Source organism: Schistocerca gregaria, chromosome 1 (genome assembly GCF_023897955.1).
Source record: "Schistocerca gregaria isolate iqSchGreg1 chromosome 1, iqSchGreg1.2, whole genome shotgun sequence".
Lineage (NCBI taxonomy): Eukaryota > Metazoa > Arthropoda > Insecta > Orthoptera > Acrididae > Schistocerca > Schistocerca gregaria.
Window position 1 is genome coordinate 1,187,210,999 of NC_064920.1, and position 17,952 is coordinate 1,187,228,950.

Consider the following 17,952-nt stretch of genomic DNA (forward strand, 5'->3'; position numbering starts at 1 on the left):
CGGTCGTTACGGGGATTTGTTAGTCGGTAGGTTGGCGCTTAAGCTGCCCCTAGTCCGAGTTGCCATCATGTTACTCTTGCCTGCGTGTCTCACCTTACCTTATGTTTGAGTTACCTTCCCAGGCCGACCCTTGGAACACTTGCTGAGAACCGCTTGTCTTGATTCCTTAGATGTAGATGTTCGTTTTAAGGATATTTGTAATTTTTTAAATTATTGTTGACTGTGGCTTTCAGCCGAGCTATAATTTCACTTCTTTCGTGGTAAGGCCTTCAGCCGTGTTACAATAAGTATTTTTTTCTAAAGAAAACTAGTTTTAAATACAATGTATTTGTTGAAATGTGTGCTATTGGGAATTGTTCTTTTGACTTCTAATTCAGGCCTTCAGCCGTTTCTTATTTGAAGTTGTGTGTGGCCTTCAGCCGAGCAATAATTTCACTTCCTTCATAATATGGCCTTCAGCTGGTTCATGCAATTGTGTTCTTTAAACATGTGCAAATCATTTACAGCTGCGTACCCTGATTTTCGCCGGTTGTAAAGGCACCGCACCTCATAGTTCTAATCATTTGGCAGCGGCACCAGCAGATTCAGAGCAGAGGTCACATGCTCGCGCTCTTTCCAAGATACAGAGTGCTTCCAACAGAGTTTTTTACGTAGTCTACAGTGCAAGTGTAGAGTTATTGCTCATGTGTCTGTCATGCATGTTGTGCAGCGACATCTGTGTTTCAAGCGAAACAAAATTCAGTAGCTACAGGCCCTTCATGTCGGTGATAAACAACTGCGTATTGTGTTTCATAAATTAATTCTGGTCGTGAAAATAAATCACAAAACTGCGCAACATAAGTAAACGGCTAATTTTTCTAAACCCCATAATTTTCTCCCATTGAGACATAGTAGTTTAAATTTTCTCCCAGGTGACTAAAACTATCTTCTAACAGTGCAAAAGCGAGGATCCTGCGAGATTACACTTGGGCTCGGTGACCCTTCGAAAAGAAATGTGTTTAGAGATGCGAAAAAAAGGGCCAAGAAAACTCATGTCAGCTGAATCGTCGGTTAATGGTCGGTTCATGATGTCACATTGGCATCTAATTTCACCACAATTCTGCTCAAGACCCTAATAGTGTTTCAGACGGTGGGAAGTTCGTCAACTCCCTCTCCCCCTCCGCCGCCCCACGCCCTCCCACACACATTTCACCCCTTTCGTTGACGCCTTTGCGACGGAGGTCCGAATCTCGACGCCAAACGTTGAAATCGCGCGGTTTTCTTAAGCCTAGCCGAGGGAAATATCTTACACCGCCGCTCAGAGGGTGCATAAAGCGCGTCACTGAAACCACCTCTTCCCTTGTGGCGTTGATTCCCACACATTCCGCGGCCGTTAACGACATTCCACGGTGCAATGCGTAACAGAACGATCGTCTCGCCAACATTCGACACTACCGACACCTCCTGGACGATTCAACCATTCTCCAAGGACAACATTGACTATGATCGCACCCCCTTGGACTGTAATGCGGCTAAAATGTTTGCTGTGGTGCAAAGGATGGAAGTACTAGGGACCATTCAAAATCATTCGACGAAATCTGAACGTAATCCGAAGCAGCAAATGGCGTCTACACTTATTACGTCTACTGTTTCACGCACTCCTGTGACGTGATCACGGGGGACAATGAACGGGATGTTGTTGTTGTTGTGGTCTTCACTCCTGAGACTGGTTTGATGCAGCTCTCCATGCTACTCTATCCTGTGCAAGTTTCTTCATCTCCCAGTACTTACTGCAACCTACATCCTTCTGAATCTGCTTAGTGTATTCATCTCTTGGTCTCCCTCTACGATTTTTACCCTCCACAATGCCCTCCAATGCTAAATTTGTGATCCCTTGATGCCTCAAAACATGTCGTACCAACCGGTCCCTTCTTTTTGTCAAGTTGTGCCACAAACTCCTCTTCTCCCCAATTCTATTCAATACCTCCTCATTCGTTGTGTGATCTACCCATGTAATCTTCAGCATTCTTCTGTAGCACCACATTTCGAAAGCTTCTATTCTCTTCTTGTCCAAACTAGTTATCGTCCATGTTTCACTTCCATACATGGCTACACTCCAAACTAATATTTTCAGAAACGACTTCCTGATACGTAAATCTATATTCGATGTTAACAAATTTCTCTTCTTCAGAAACGCTTTCCTTGCCATTGCCAGTCTACATTTTATATCCTCTCTACTTCGACCATCATCAGTTATTTTACTTCCCAAATAGCAAAACTCCTTTACTACTTTAAGTGTCTCATTTCCTAATCTAATTCTCTCAGTATCACCGGATTTAACTTGACTGCATTCCATCATCCTCGTTTTGCTTTTGTTGATGTTCATCTTATATCTTCCTTTCAAGACACTGTCCATTCCGTTCAACTGCTCTTCCAAGTCCTTTGCTGTCTCTGACAGAATTACAATGCCATCGGCGAACCTCAAAGTTTTTATTTCTTCTCCATGAATTTTAATACCTACTCTGAATTTTTCTTTTGTTTCCTTTACTGTTTGTTCTATATACAGATTGAATAACATCGGGGAGAGGCTACAACCCTGACTCACTCCCTTCCCAACCACTGCTTCCCTTTCATGCCCCTCGACTCTTATAACTGCCATCAGGTTTCTGTACAAATTGTAAATAGCCTTACGCTCCCTGTATTTTACCCCTGCCATCTTCAGAATTTGAAAGAGAGTATTCCAGTTAACATTGTCAAAAGTTTTCTCTAAGTCTACAAATGCTAGAAACGTAGGTTTGCCTTTTCTTAATCTTTCTTCTAAGATAAGTCGCTAGGTTAGTATTGCTTCACGTGTTCCAACATTTCTACGGAATCCAAACTGATCTTCCCCGAGGTCCGCATCTACCAGTTTTTCCATTCGTCTGTAAAGAATTCGTGTTAGTATTTTGCAGCTGTGACTTTTTAAACTGATAGTTCGGTAATTGTCACATCTGTCAGCACCTGCTTTCTTTGGGATTGGAATTATTATATTCTTCTTTAAGTCTGAGGATATTTCGCCTGTCTGATACATCTTACTCACCAGATGGTAGAGTTTTGTCATGACTGGCTCTCCCAAGGCCGTCAGTAGTTCTAATGGTATGTTCTCTATTCCGGCGGCCTTGTTTCGACTCAGGTCTAACTCTTCACGTAGTATCTTATCTCCCATTTCGTCTTCATCTACATCCTCTTCCATTTCCATAATATTGTCCTCAAGTACATCGCTCATGTATAAACCCTCTATATACTCCTTCCACCTTTCCGCTTTCCCTTCTTTGCTTAGAACTGGGTTTCCACCTGAGCTCTTGATATTCATACAAGTGGTTCTCTTCTCTCCAAAGGTCTCTTTAATCTTCCTGTAGGCAGTATCTATCTTACCCCTAGTGAGATAAGACTCTACATCCTTACATTTGTCCTCTAGCCATCCCTGCTTAGCCATTTTGCACTTCCTCTCGATCTCATTTTTGAGACGTTTGTATTTCTTTTTGCCTGCTTCGTTTAGTGCGTTTTTATATTTTCTCCTTTCATCAATTAAAATCACTATTTCTTCTGTTACCCAAGGATTTCTATTAGCCCTCGTCTTTTTACCTACTTGATCCTCTGCTGCCTTCACTGCTTCATCCCTCAAAGCTACCCATTCTTCTTCTACTGTATTTCTTTCCCCTATTCCTGTCAGTTGTTCCCTTATGCTTTCCCTGAAACACTCTACAACCTTTGGTTCTTTCAGTCTATCCAGGTCCCATCTCCCTAATTTAGCACCTTTTTGTAGTTTCTTCAGTTTTAATCTACAGTTCATAAACAATAGATTGTGGTCAGAGTCCACATCTGCCCCCTGAAATGTCTTACAATTTAAAACCTGATTCCTAAATCTCTGTCTTACCATTATGTAATCTGATACCTTTTAGTATCTCCAGGATTCTTCCATGTATACAACCTTCTTTTATGATTCTTGAACCAAGTATTAGCTATGATTAAGTTGTGCTGTGTGCAAAATTCTACCAGACGACTTCCTATTTCACTTCTTCCCCCCCCCCCCCCAATCCATAATCACCTACTATGTTTCCTTCTCTCCCTTTTCCTACTGACGAATTCCAGACACCCATGACTATTAAATTTTCGTCTCCCTTCACTACTTGAATAATTTCTTTTATCTCATCATACATTTCATCAATTTCTTCATCATCTGCAGAGCTAGTTGGCATATCAACTTGTACTACTGTTGTAGGTGTGGGCTTCGTATCTATCTTGGCCACAGTAATGCGTTCACTATGTTGTTTGTAGTAGCATTCCTATTTTCCTATTCATTATTAAACCTACTCCTGCATTGCCCCTATTTGATTTTGTGTTTATAACCCTGTAGTCACCTGACCAGAAGTCTTGTTCCTCCTGCCACCGAACTTCACTAATTCCCACTATATCTAACTTTAACCTATTCATTTCCCTTTTTAAATTTTCTATCCTACCTGCCCGATTAAGGGATCTGACATTCCACGCTCCGATCCGTAGAACGCCAGTTTTCTTTCTCCTGATAACGACGTCTTCTTGAGTAGTCCCCTCCCGGAGACTCGAATGGGGGACTATTTTACTTCCGGAATATTTTACCCAAGAGGACGCCATCATCGTTTAATCATACAGTAAAGCTGCATGCCCTCGGGAAAAGTTACGGCTGTAGTTTCCCCTTGCTTTCAGCCGTTCGCGTACCAGCACAGCAAGGCCGTTTTGGTTAATGTTACAAGGCCAGATCAGTCAATCATCCAGACTGTTGCCCCTGCAACTACTGAAAAGGCTGCTGCCCCTCTTCAGGAACCACACGTTTGTCTGGCCTCTCAGCAGATACCCCTCCGTTGTGGTTGCACCTACGGTACGGCCATCTGTATCGCTGAGGCACTCAAGCGTCCCCACCAACGGCAAGGTCCATGGTTCATGGGGAAGGAGATGGGAAAGTGATATTGACACACATGTGAATAAGACGGAAAAGAGTCCTAAGACTCCCAGATTGGCAGCACATTCGACCCTTTGTCGGGAATTTAAGAACGCCGATTTACAGAGATAGCCATTCACTGATTCCTAGCTTCCAGTACGAGCAGCATCTCTTTCGACAAACCTTAGATTTCCCAAGTGGCTAGGTGGCACCAGTCCAGCGACGTAGCTCAGTTCAGCTGCGCTTCCTGACGCCGGCGCCTAGGATGATGATGAACTGGGTTGAGGGGCGCTCGACATCACGGTCCTCAGCGTCCTGACGAAAAATCAGGAGGAAAGCTCATGGGTTTGGGCGAAGGCTGCTCCCACATGCAGAGCAGTTTATAACGTACTAAAGTCTGCCGCCCTTCCCCACCAGTTTAGGGATGAGGCCTGATAGTTCACAAAATAGCTATATTGTCCTAGTGATGCGACACAGTTCCTTTGGCGGTTTTACACACTCCACCTTCTCCGTCCAATTTAAACGTTTCTACATTCCACTACAGGAAGGAGCAGAAATGTATCTCATCGTTAATCACTTTCGTTCGCGCCGATAGTTTCACTAAACGACGTAGCCAGCACACTTTAACCTCCTTCCGCCTTCTCCGTGCAAACATGAGCACCACAAACGCTCTACTCACACTGTTCGACCCTCGAAATCGATATTCTGATCACTCTCGCTCTGTTGGTACTGTATATCAGTATACATTTATCGTTAGAATGTCATTACAATCAAAACCAATGCAATACATGATAAATAATCAAAACAATTTACTGAATAGACAAGAAAGCCTAAGTACTAATGCAAAAAAGGGAAATAATACCAGTTACATATAATTATTTTCAACAAACAGTTACTGATTACGTTATAGAGCAAAATAAACACTGTGCTATATCACCAGAAGTTCCTGTACAATTAAGAAAAAAGAAAGAAAGCAATAGATAAAACAGAAAAAAACCTCTCATATAGGTCGCAACTAGCGATGTCTTCAAAGTCTACATGCTATTAACACGTTACAGTTACGCAGAGGGTTCATAAAAACACTTTCATGTTATTTCTTTTCGTTCCAGCCGGCCGCGGTGGTCTCGCGGTTCTAGGCGCGCAGTCCGGAACCGTGCGACTGCTACGGTCACAGGTTCGAATCCTGCCTCGGGCATGGATGTATGTTATGTCCTTAGGTTAGTTAGGTTTAAGTAGTTCTAAGTTCTAGGGGACTAATGACCACAGCAGTTGAGTCCCATAGTGCTCAGAGCCATTTGAACCATTTGATCGTTCCACTGTCGAACACCACATGGGTAAATCGAACGGTTAAGTCATTCCGTGCTAACTCTCTCTCATTTTGTTGTGACTGTCATATCTCGCTGTGTAGGTGTACCTAACAAAATATTTTCGCATTTGGTGATTGGAATTTCAAGAAAAGATATCAGCGTAACGACGAACGCCTGTGTTTTAACGACTGTCACGGCCATCAACCCTACACCATCCCAACGGAAAACGAGCTGCCGTTCTTCGAACATTTTCGGTGTCATGCGCCATAGCCGTTTGGTAAGGACCGCACAGTATCCGTCGACAAGGGAAAACATGAGAATCGACGAATCTGAGATGTTCTACTACAGAAGAATGTTGAAATTCAGGGTACAGATAAGGCAAGGAATGAGAAACCTCTCAGTTGAATCGGTGAAGAAAGGAACGTATGAAAACACTGAAAAGAAGAAGGGACAGGATAAGAGATGTTTAGGCACCAGGGAATAACCTCCATGTTACTAAAGGGAAACCTGGAGGGGAGAAAATGTAGGGGAAAACAATTAAGCACATAGGATGCAAGTGCTACTTTGATATGAAAAGGATGGCGCAGGAGAGGAATTAGTGTCGGGCCACATCAAACCAGTCCCAAAAAATGCAGATTCCGTACATCTTCTGAGTGTTCTTACAGTAAAAGGCAGTCTTTAGTTCACCCTCTCCACAACTCAAGTGTTCTAGGTATTTAAGCGATTCAACCACCTTCAAATTTGTATGGTTTATCGTGTAACCGAAATTTAGCGAATTTTCTTTGTGGGAGAACCTCAGAGTTTCCATCGTTGAGGATAAACTCCCACGATACAAACAGATAAGCTAAGTCATTTGCAATAATTTGCAATTAGTTGTACGCTTTTGATGACGTTTCTAGATGATACACCATAGAGTTATTGTTTTAACCAGGAGTATGTGAAAGATTGCGTCTGTGTGTCTCTCCTTCGATTACCTGAGGGTAATGAGAAACCGGAGAGCAACAGCAGTGGATGCTTCAGCTCCACAGTTGCTCGCAAAAAAGAAAGTGGGACGAGTCTGATATTGTGTGGATGTCTGCCGTGAGTCCAGTGGAGGGCACTTTCAAAGTTTGTGAAAGGTAAATGAAACTCGTGATCGTAAATGTAATTGAACGTGGATGCATGTAAAAAAAAATCTTGTAAAATAGCATGGCGCTGTCGTAAAAAAGTTAATGGTCTTATGCATAAGTTCAAATTCACAGCAGTTTTTGTCTCCAGTCAGATGTAAGATATAGTATTGTTAAATGGGATAAATGTTTGAACTCTACTTAATTTATTTTTGATAGTTATACGCTGTCACAATTCCATCTGCTGTTTGGTTCAAAAATGGCTCTGAGCACTATGGGACTTAACATCTGTGGTCATCAGGCCCCTAGAACTTAGAACTTAACTAACCTAAGGACATCACACAACACCCAGTCATCAGGAGGCAGAGAAAGTCCCTGAACCCGCCGGGAATCGAACCCGGGATCCCGGGAGCGGGAAACGAGAACGCTACCGCACGACCACGAGCTGCGGGCTGCTGTTCGGAGTGTTCCTGCCACATCACAGGCGCGGGCTGCTGGTAAGCGCTCTCAACCGCATTCCGGTCGAAGGACTTCTCCGTAAACTACAGAGCACTTAGATTACTCTCTTCGTGCAAGACGAAGAGAGTGTTAACTTTTCCTCGCTCTCAAGTTTGCCGTAAAGCAGGAGCTGAAGTTTGCTTAGCCTTTGCCTACCTACTTTCCAAAGTCTGAAACCTCACCCTTTCAGTAAACACACCAGAGCATGGCTCGCGGCGCGCTATCTCCGATACGACATTTTGTCCCGTTTGGTGCCTCTGAGCGCCGGATCCACTGACAAACTAAGAGACAAGTGCTGTCTGTGGCCTTTGTAGTATCGTACATTAGATTAGGCTGTTTTTTAGTCCCACTTTGGAATTCTTGTACCATTTCTATATATACGAGAATTGTTAAGGCTTTCGTGATCACTTGTTGACAAACTATTTGTTGGCTTGTGTCTTGGGTTCTTCGGCCGCCGTATGTTTCAAGATTTTTCGTAACGTTTCGCCAGCACGAGTTGATGGAATTGTCAAAGCTTCCCCCCCATTGCTGATAATGGACTGGAGTCCAGTTCCACCAACAATGGAAGGTGAAGCTTTGACAAAGCCAGCCACTCTTGCTTTTAACGAGTGTGTTACAACCCTTTCGCGTAGACGCAGATTTTTGTTGGTTCTCTGCAGAGCTGTACCATGCAGGTCAACTGATACAGACATCCTCCAGCTTCGACTGTACACTATAGTTTGAATCCAAACCTTACCGGTTAGCCTCTTATGAACAAACTAGCAGAATGTCCAAAATATGGCCCTATATCTTCGGCAATCGAGACGTAGCTGGCAGTAGGATGGCTTGGGGCACCGCCTTGCCAGCCAGTAGGTAAGCAGCCGGCTGGAGGCGTCTAGGACATGCGACAGGTCTCTTACATACCAGCTCCCATCCCGGTGTTTGCTAGCTTCTCTTTCAGGCACCATGCCTACAATCTGGCTACTAGACGCCGTATCTTATTTCTTTCGTTGTGTCTTTAATAACAGGGTTGGAGAAATAAACTCCCAATGTAACACTGAATCTCCTATATTTCACATTTCGAGAAATTCCCTAGCAGATCTGGTCGCTCACGTCCCGCCTCCATCGTAGTCCGCCCTGCCCTGGATATAAAACTCAGTCTGTGTCGATAGCAATGATAATATTCGATAATGAAATTGCTTTGGTTAAATGTTTCAAATGGCTCTGAGCACAATGGCACTTAACATCTGAGGTCATCAGTCCCCTAGAACTTAGAACTACTTAAACCTAACTAATCTAAGAACATCACACACATCCGTGCCCGAGGCAGGATTCGAACCTGCGACCGTAGCGGTTTCAGACTGAAGCGCCTAGAACCACTCGGCCACACCAGCCGGCCGAAATTGCTTTGCTCAGTAAAAGAGAAAAAGAACGACAGGATCTGATGAAGGGAATGAATAGTGTAATGAGTACAGAACATAGACTGGGAGAAAATCGAAGTAAGACGAAAGAAATGAGAAGTAGCAGAAATGAGAATGGTGAGAAGCTTAACATCCGAATTGGTGATCACGAGGTAGACGAATTCGAGGAATTCTGCTATCTAAGCACCAAAATAGCTGATACTGGACGGAGCAATAAGAACATAAAAAGCAGACTGGCACTGCAAAAAACGGGATTCCTGGCGAAGATGAGTCTGCCAGTACCAAACGTAGACCTCAAGGTGAGGGAAAAATCACACAGACTATCGGAAAACCTGAACAAAAGTGAATCGAAGTATTTGAGATGTGATACCATAGAAGATCGTTGAAAATTATGTGGGTTCGTAAGGTACGGAATGAGGTTCGTCGTACAATCGACGTGGACCAGAATATGTGGAAGAAAGAGACAAGAAGAAGGAAAAGAATGGTAGGACGCATGTTAAGACGTCAGGTAATAACTTCCACAGTACTAGAGTGAGTTGTACAGCGTGAAAGCCGTAGAGGCTGACACAGATTGGAATACATTTAGCAAATCACTGAGGACGTAGGTTCCAACTGCCACTCTGAGATGAAAACGTTGGAGAGGAATTCGTTGTGTGCCGCATGAGACCAGGCAGAAGAATAGTGACTCAAAAACAGAATCAGTAGAATATAACGCTGTTATTATTAATAAAATTTTACTGTAGTTTTATTATAGAGTTTCGTACTACATAACAATGTTAAGATGATTAAATTGCAGGATTACAGGTTATGAGTACTTTTCTGAAGTGAGTTTCACTGCTAGCCACGAAAAGAGAAGTTCCTTTTTTGTCGCGAGGATGAATTTATGCACATTTCCACTCTGCAAGTATTTGTTCAGTTTCTCCAATGTTTGATATAGTTATGTGACTTGCGTGTGTCAGATTATTGTCATTTAATTTCCACATTTCTTCTGTGATTCCGTCTTCCCCGGGAGACTTGTTGTTCTTCAAACAATTGATCACTTCCTTTCCTTCTTTAAGAAATGGTGGATTTGAGTCAGGATTGTATGGGAGATTTTCAGTATGTAATTGTTCTATCGGAGGATTGCAGTTGAGACAAAATACTTACCTAAAATTTGACAGTTATTACTAGTGTTTGTGTCCAGTAAACCGTTAGGCTGACGAAAGCACAGCTTAAGTGGTTGATATCCTGTGAAGTTTTCTCTTAAATATTTGTAAAAATCTCTGTTATTGTTCTTGATAAATTCTTGTTCAATTTCTTTAAGCAGGTTTATACCACATCAACATTTTTCTCTTCGTATTGTCTTAGATGAAATTTTCTGTATTCTCAAAAATTCCTGCCAAGTTTTGTTGCTACTGAAAGTTCTATTCTTTTTCTCTACTGCTTGATAACGAGCACTGTTCCGCCACCTATGTTTCTCTTGGGGCTTTGCCTAATCTCTTCGTGTTTCCTGGTACTTCGGAAAAGCCCTTCCAATTTGTTGTGTCTGATTGGCTGATTTCCCAAAGAATTTTCCTCTTGTTGAGTTGAAGGTGTTCTGGATCAATTCTGAATGTCTTATTCATTTGTGGCTTTTTCTGTTACGTTGAAATCTAACCTCTATTTGCAAGAAATGGTGCTCTGACTCAAAAAAATTCGTTTCTTGTTTGTGCGTTGAGTATATTTTTGGTATTGTTACAGATATAGCAACTTGGTCTATCTGAAACTTACCCAAAGTCGAGTTCGGAGATTTTCATGTTGTAAGTTTGTTTGCAGGTTTCCTATATACGACTTTATAGACCATATGCAGTGAAGAGCCAAAAAATTTTTTACTCCTGCCTAATATCGTGCAGTGCCCCCACGAGCACGCAGAAGAGCCGCAGCATGAAGTGGCATGGACTCCACTAATGTCTGAAGTAGTGCTGGAGGGAATTGACAACACGAATCCTGCAGGGCTGTCCATAAATCCATAAGAGTACGAGAGGGGGGGATCTTGGGAGTTTGGTGGGCAACGGAAGTGTTTCAACTCAGAAGAGTGTTCCTAGAGCCGCTTTGTAGAAATTCTGAACCTGTGGGGTGCTGCATTTTCCCCCTGCAATTTCCCAAGTCCGTCGGAATGCACAAAGGACATGAATGGATGCAGGTGACCTGACACGATGCTTACGTACGTGTCAGCTCTCAAAGTTTTATCTAGACGCACCAGGGGTCCTATATCAATCCAGCTGCACACGTCCCACACCATTACAGAGCCTCCACCAGCTTCAGCACTCCCCAGCTGAAATGCAGGGCCCACGGCTTCATGAGGTTGTCTCCATACGCGTACACGTCCATCCGCTCGATACAGTTTGAAACGAGACTTGTTCGCCCAGTCAACATGTTTCCAGTCATCAACAGCCCAATGTCGTTGTTGATGGGTCCAGGCGAGGAGCAAATCTTTGTGTGGTGCAGACAACAAGCGTACACGAGTAGGCCTTCGGCTCCGAAAGCCCATATCGATGGTTTTCGTTGAAAGGTTCGCAAGCTGGCACTTGACTGCTCATCACTGGAATATGCAGCAATTTAGGAAAGACTGCACGTCCGTCACGTTGAAAGATTCTCGTCAGTAGTCTATGGTTCCGTTCTCCCAGGATCTTTTTCTAGCCACAGCGATGTCGGAGATGTGATGTTGTACTGGACTGATATTCGCGGTACGTTCGTGATATGGTCGTACGGGAAAATCCCCACTTCACCGCTACCTCTGAGATGCTTTGTCCCATCGCTCGTGCGCCGAATATAACACCACGTTCGAACGCACTTAAACCTGACAACCTGCCATTGTAGTAGCAGTAACCGATCTAACAACTGCACCAGACACTTGCTTATATAGGCGTTACTGACCGCAGTGCCTTATTCTGTCTGTTTACGTGTCTCTGTATTTGAATACGCACGCCTATACCAGTTTCTTTGCCGCTTCGTTGTACATTAAATAAGTTTATTACAAAGTTGTGTAAGAATCTGAAGCAAATCGGTCGAGAACGTTTCCCTCTTTGCTAGCAACATGTCCGCTTTATGTAGTGTTTTATGTATAATTATACAAGATCTGCATTCAAAAATGTATCCTATGTGTGTCCGACAGTTTATTAGAGTATCGTGTAAGAAATCGGTAAGTAATTAGTTTTCTGGTAACAACGTTAACCAGTTAAGTAGGATAAACATGGATATACGATTAAAGCATGATGAAGAATTTCAGTTGGTATTAACAACCATCTTCAGATCTGTAAATAAGAAAATGAAAAAGTAACGTCAGAAAATTTTGTACAGTATAGAGGCTGCAACCTGTGTCCACTGTTGTTATGTTACTTATGGATCATATGTTGCAAACAATAGACTGGCTGGATGAGATTAAGATATGTGAACACAAAAAAAAAAAAACAGTCTTGCATATGCGGATGACTTAGTTGTGATGGCAGATTCGATTAAAAGTAGGCAAAATAATATTTCTGAGCTAGATCAGAAATGTAAGGACCATGGTATGAAGATTAGCATCTCCAAAACGAAAGTAATGTCAGTGGGAAAGAAATATAAACGGAATGAGTGCCAAATAGGAAGGAACAAAGTTAGAACAGGTGGACGGTTTCAAGTACTTAGGATGCATATTCTCACAGGATGGCAACATAGTGAAAGAACTGGAAGTGAGGTGTAACAAAGCTAATGCAGTGAGCGATCAGCTACGATCTAGTGTCTTCTGCAAGAAGGAAGTCAGTATCAAGACTAAGTTATCTGTGCACCGTTCAATCTTCGACCAACTTTGTTGTATGGGAGCGAAAGCTGGGTGGATTCATGTTACCTTATCAACAAATTTGAGGTTACGGATTTGAAAGTAGCTAGGATGATTGCAGATACTAGTAGATGGGAACAATGGCAGGAGGGTGTCCACAATGAGGAAATCAAAGAAAAACTGGGAATGAACTCTATAGATGTTGCAGTCAGGGAGAACAGGCTTAGACGGTTGGGTCATGTTACACGCATAGGAGAAGCAAGGTTACCCAAGAGATTCGTGGGTTCAGCAGTAGAGGGTAGGAGGAGTCGCGGCAGACCAAGGAGAAGGTACCTGGATTCGGTTAAGAATGATTTTGAAGTAATGGGCTTAACATCAGAAGAGGCACCAATGTTAGCACTGAATAAGGGATTTTGGAGGAATTTTATAAGGGGGCTATGCTCCAGACTGAACGCTGAAAGCCATAATCAGTCTTAAATGATGATGATGATGATGATGATGATGATAGAAGATTATAAATAATGTATAACAGCTAAAAGAAATATAGTATAAGGACGGCCATATCCAAGTAAGAGGACACACATTAAAAAAATACACTTAACAGTGTTGCGTATATAATATGTTACTGTGTTTAAGATGACCTGCTGTTCAAATTGTAAAAATGAGTTGAATATTCATTGAAAAATATCTTTAGTCACAGGCATGCAAAGAGAAGCATTTGTATTATGGGGCACCACCACTAGGACAGTATGTAATTGAAAGCAACATCGAGAGCGAGCCAAGTTTTAAACCTGCAGGAACAGTTGAAGACAAAATATCTTAAAAAGCTTGTACTTAAATCCAAGTTATTTCAAACAATAAAAATAAATAATTAATCTCCACATTTCTTCTTCGCTGGTTGCCCTCTTTATTCCAACCACCTCCACTGTCTGTACTCCGCTTCTCTGCCGCTCCTCCAGCGTCGATTCTTCTGTACCGTATGTTAGTATACTTTTCCACTATTGTTTGCAGAATCCCCTTCTTGGTTTCTTCTGATACAGCACTGCTCCTCAGAACCCCATTTAGTTTTTCAAATTGTTGCTCTTGCTTGCTGGATCCTGCGTCCACATCTGCTTCGCAACTTCACGAGGAGGAGATAATCGATCCTAAGTATTTATTTAGCACGTTTAATGGATCCTTGCGGCAGTACTGTATCCTTTCCATCTCCTCCAACTACTAGATATTCTGGTTTGCTCATTTTTATTTTAGGCTCGCCTCGTTCATATGACTCCATCAATTTCCTCATCATAAAGTTGATATCCTTTGTACCTCGTGCTATCAGTATCTGATCATCGGCAAATAATGAGTAGACAGTACCACGATGGACAGGAAATACTATACTTTCGGTCAAATAATTACACCGTTCCAATAGAGACTACATATGTACCAGGTGATCGAAAAGTCAGTATAAATTTGAAAACTGAATATATCACGGAATAATGTAGATAGAGAGTACAAATTGACACATGATTGGAATGACATGGGTTTTTATCAGAATCAAAAAAAAAAAAAAAAATACAAAAGTTCATAAAATGACCGACAAATGTCGCTTCATCTGATCAGAAGAGAAATAATTAGCATTACCAAAGAAGACAACGCAAAGATGATGTTCTTTACAGGAAATGCTCAATATGCCCACCATCATTCCTCAACAATAGCTGTAGTCGAGGAATAATGTTGTGAACAGCACTGTAAAGCATGTCCGGAGTTATGGTGAAACATTGGTGTCGGATGTTATCTTTCAGCATCCCTAGAGATGTCGGTCGATCACGATAAACTTGCGACTTCAGGTAACCCCAAAGCCAATAATCGCACGGACTGAGGTCTGGGGACATGGGAGGCCAAGCATGACGAAAGTGGCGGCTGAGCACACGATCATCACCAAACGACGCTCGCAAGAGATCTTTCACGCGTCTAGCAATATGGGGTGGTTCTAATAAACCCTGACCAGATGTTTTCAGTTGGTGAGAGATCTGACGAATGTGCTGGCCAGGGCAGCAGTTGAACATTTTCTGCATCGAGAATGGCCCGTACAGGACCTGCAACATGCGGTCGTGTATTATCCTGCTGAAACGTAGCGTTTCGCAAGGATCGAATGAACGGTAGAGCCACGGGTCGTAACACATCTGAAATGTAACGTCCACTGTTCTAAGTGCCATCACTGCGAACAAGAGGTGACAGAGAAGTGTAACCAATGGCACCCCATACCATCACACAGGGTGATATGCCAGTACGGCGATGACGAATACACGCTTCCAATGTGCGTTCACCGCGATGTCGCCAAACAAGGATGCGACCGTCATAATTCCGCAATCATAACCTGGATTCATCCGAAAATATGACGATTTGCCGTTCGTGCACCCAGGTTCGTCGTTGAGTACACCATCCCGGGCGCTCCTGTCTGTGATGCAGCGTCAAGGGTGACCGCAGCCATGGTCTCCGAGCTGATAGTGCATGGTGCTGCAAACGTCGTCGAACTGTTCGTGCAGATGTTTGTTGTCTTTTAAACGTCCCCATCTGTTGACTCAGGGATCGAGAGGTGGCTGCACGATCCGTTACAGCCATGCGGATAAGATGCCTGTCATCTCGACTGCTAGTGATACGAGTCCGTTGGGATCCACTACGGCGTTCGGAATTAACCTCCTGAACCCACCGATTCCATATTGTGCTAACAGTCATTGGATCTCGACCAACTCAAGCAGCAGTGTCGCAATACGATGAACCGCAATAGCAATAGGCCTTTAGCAAAGTTGGAAACGTGATGGTAAATATTTATCCTTCCTACACGAGGCATCACAACAACGTTTCACCAGGCAACGCCGGTCAACTGCTGTTTGTGTATGAGAAATCGGTTGGAAAATTTCCTCATGTCAGCAAGTTGTAGGTGTCGCCACCGGCGCCAACCTCTTGTCAATGTTCTGAAAAGGTAATCATTTGCATATCACAGCATCTTCTTCCTGTCGGTTAAATTTCGCGTCTGTAGCACGTCATCGTCGTGGTGTAGCAATTTTAATGTTCAGTAGAGTAAGACAGGCGAGAGATCTTTTGATAGACGACTGATGGGGCAAGCCTTGCTGTTGATAGGATGTCTATACTTGAGTGCTGAGCACAAAGACAGGGCTGGAATCATATTCTCCAGCCGCTACTGCCTCCAGATTCCTTTTTCACGGTATACGTGTTCGGCAAGATGCTCCATCGTTGCACCCACCGATACCTTTCGGACGCAAAGTTAATTCGCTCTCTTCAGGAGCAAGTCATGCAGTTATAAAATTACGCATCCAGTTTCTTGCTCTCAATGCACATTTTGGCAGTGTTCTGGTGTTCGCTCCTATCTTTCCACGTACCTTCTACATTTAATCAAACATTATATATTTCAGCACCTTACTGAAAAACAGGTTTGAAAATGAGATTGAGAGGAAGATGGAAGAGGAACAGCCATGATTTACAGTTGGGATGTCTTGTATGGACCATTTTCTTAGCATCAGACAAACGAGAGAAGGCGTGTTCTAATGGTCAGGAAGTATACCTAACAATTGTGGATTTTAAAAAAGCTTATCATGCTGTGCTCATCAACCGTCAATGTGAAGCGATGGAGTATTGTAGAAACACAACAGATATCCGTAATTCAGAGAATATACCACCAATCGTATGCAGCAGTTACCGTAGGGAGAAAATTGAGTGAGATATTCCAAACATCGCAAGGACTTAGACAGTAGTGCAGTATGTCGCCGAACATATTTGAAATACCGGGTGATCAAAAAGTCAGTATAAATTTGAAGACTTAATAATCCACGAAATAAAGTAGATAGAGAGGTAAAAATTGAGACACATGCTTGGAATGACATAGGGTTTTACAAGAACTTCATGAAGTGTGGTATCATGTTGAAGCTGCATGGGCAGCTGTACCAGTACTCGCCATCCAAGCTTTGTTAGACTCAATGTCCAGGCGTATCAAGGCCGTTGTTACGGCCAGAGGTGGATATTCTGGGAACTGATTTCTCAGGATCTATGCACCTAAATTGTGTGAAAATGTAATCACATGTCAGTTCTAGTGTAATACATTTGTTCAATGAATACCCGTTTATCTTCTTGGTGTAGCAATTTTAATGACCAGTAGTGTAAATACTGCAAAAGCTGAACATGAAATTTTATACTTCAGAATCCGAACACGAAGTGTTTTTTCCTAGGTGAATGCTCTGCAACTCGACTGTGTTTTGCCCAGGGCGGGAACTCGGTGCTCAATGAGCGTGGAGCTGCGAATTCAGACAAACGAGAAACATGTAACTGAGTCACGCAAACGCCTAATCTCATCAGTGTAGTTCTTTTTTGGCCAGTCGATCAGAGAAAGAAAAACACAGCCCTAAGATATCCCACCCGCTAACACAACTCTGCAACTGACGAATGGCAAACTCGGCATATAGGCTGCAAGTAAAAAGTGCGTGAAATCTTGAGAAGGAGAGGGTAAACTAATAGGAATTTTGTATTCTTGAACAAAATATTAGCTGACGTGGCCGAGGATTCAACGGCATTTTATAAAGACGGATTAGAGAAGCAATACCTGTATAGAATCTTTTTATGACTTGGGTATCACACGTTGCACAGGATTTGGCGATGGCCAGTGAATGCCCTGTTGGGTGCCTTCTAAAACCCATTCTAGGCCTGTAGAAGATTACAACACTGCTGCATTCTCCTACGAAAGGACTTATCTTTCACTATCTAGTCTTGCTATCAACTATTGGAAGCATCCATCGTACTGCACAGAGAAGGGAAGAAAAAACAGTGACATTAAAACAGCCACTGGCTATACTGACCCATACCCACAATCACAGCGTAACCGAATGGCTACTTGGTATAATTGTTGCCTAGTCATAGATATTGATATAATCTCACT